A 2,381-nucleotide genomic window follows, 5' to 3' on the forward strand; every position below is an offset into this window, starting at 1 on the left:
CAAATGAGATTGCCGGCTTAGGAAGTGAAGAGATGACCGATAGATTCATCATCAAGAAGATTCTAAGAGCCTTGGATGGAAAATATGATACCGTGTGCACATTGATCCAAATGATGCCCAATTACAAAGATCTCAAGCCAACGGAGGTGATTGGAAGAATTGTTGCTCATGAGATGTCACTTAAGGATAAAGAGGAACTTCACAACAAATCAAGTGGTGCCTACAAAGCCTCATGTGAAGCCCCTACATCATCAAGTGAGAAACAAAACTTCAATGAAGAATTGAGCTTAATGGTGAAGAACTTCAACAAGTTCTACAAGAATAGAAGCAAGATAGAAGCTTCCAAAGTCAAGGTCCTACAATGACAAAAGATCTTCTAGTCGAGAGCGAAACTGTTACAATTGTGGAAGACCCGGACACTATTCAATGAGTGTACGGCTCCCTACAAGAGAAGAGAAGATTCTCCAAAAAGAAGAAGCAAAGGATCACCACCAAGAGAGAGAAGGATTAGAGATGATCGTTATGAACGAAGATACTCACGGAGAAGCAAGGATTCGGAAAGGAAGGAAAAATCATCAAGGAGCTACACAAGACAAAGACATCTAGCTCATGTTGGTGAATGGGTATCCGGCTCCGGCTCCGACAGCCACTCCGAGAGAAGTTATCACTCCGACTCCGAAGATACTCAAGATGAAGGTGTTGCCGGTCTAGCACTTGTGTCAACCAACTCCTACGACATATTTGACTCACCAAATGAAGGAATTGGAAGATGCTTCATGGCCAAAGGTCCTAAGGTAACACACCCCGAGTATGTTGATTTCAATAGTGATGAAGATGACTTGTTAGGTGCTGATTTGCTTGTTGACAACTCTAGTGATGAATACTATGATGAAACGTCAATTAATCATGCTAATCAAGATAAAACGAATGACAATGTTAAGGAGAAGATTGAGGCTCTAACTAAAGAACTAAACACTCTTAAGTTAGCTCATGAAACTATCTTCGAAGATCATCGAGAACTTTTAAGAGCAAGCTCATGAGAAGTTATGCTTTGAAAAGCTCAACCTTGAGCAAGAGCATGAGTTTTAAAGGCAATCAATGATGATCTCCGCAAGAAAAGTTCTTCTTACATTGCCAAGCGTTTACTCTTATCCACTTACATGCCTCAAGTCAAGTCTAACAAGAAAAGATCTTCCTCTAGTAGTAACAATGATCATGCTAAATCCAATATTGTTGCTTCTAGTAGTTCTCTTGATTCCACTAATGATTCTCTTAGCCAAGTTACACTTGAGCAAGAAAATAGCTTATTGAAGGGAATTATAGAGAAAGGAGTGTACAAAAGCCTTGCCGGGAGTAAGCAATTCGAGGAAATTGTGCGCAAGCAAGGAATGCACCGGAAGAATCAAGGTGTTGGTTTTGAACGAAAGTTCAATGCCAATGGAGTTGAATGGGAAGAAGATCAATACCCCAAGACGAAGTTTGTCCCTCAACAAGAGAAGTTTTTCAAAGGGACACAAGCTCAAGATGATCTTCCACCACAAGACTACGAGCAAAAAGGCAAGGACAAGCTTCAAGAGGAAATTGATGCATTTGAAGAAGCTCCTAAGACCTTAGTCAAGTGGATTCCCAAGACTACTTCAAGTTCCACTTCATCAAGTACGACTACAACTCCAAGGATTCCCATCAAGATGATGTGGATCCAAAAGAAGAAGAACTAGAGAGTTCTTGAGGGTGACTCCGCCAACATACTTCACTCTTATCATTTTGGCAAGAACAAGTGCAATCAACTTCCACATCTTGCACTAGTTCAAGGAGTCACAAACCCTCTTGTTGGTAAGACAAGGGACAAGGTAACCTAAAAGTTTTCATGGACATCATCTTGTGTGTGCATCACTCTATGTCTATGGATATCCTTGTTTGTTCCTTGTGGGACTAACCCATGTAGGTATTGAAAGTGCAATTCACTCAAATGGATAGCTCCAAGAGATCTACATCAACATTGAGCATCCACATCTTCAATATCTACATGAAGTCATCATCGACAAAACCCAAGGTTAGTTCATCCCTCTTAGGGGGGATATCACATCTAGGGGGAGCTTTACTCTAAGACTTGAGCTAAAGCAACTCTAAAGATGTGAACAAAACAATGCTTTATGTAAAAGTGGTAACCCCACTTGAGCTTAAACGATGAGTATGACCTACGATCAAGTGTTCTCACTTGACTCCTAAGTCAATATACTCATATATAGATGACCTAGTCATCGCAAATTGCTTGATAGATGCTAGAATTGGTTGTGCATGCTTTGCCACATATTTCATTTGCTATCTTATTGTGTGAGCATGCTGATTGCATATTTTACTCATTCGAGGACATCCACTTG

This window comes from Triticum urartu, chromosome 4 (genome assembly GCF_003073215.2).
Source record: "Triticum urartu cultivar G1812 chromosome 4, Tu2.1, whole genome shotgun sequence".
Lineage (NCBI taxonomy): Eukaryota > Viridiplantae > Streptophyta > Magnoliopsida > Poales > Poaceae > Triticum > Triticum urartu.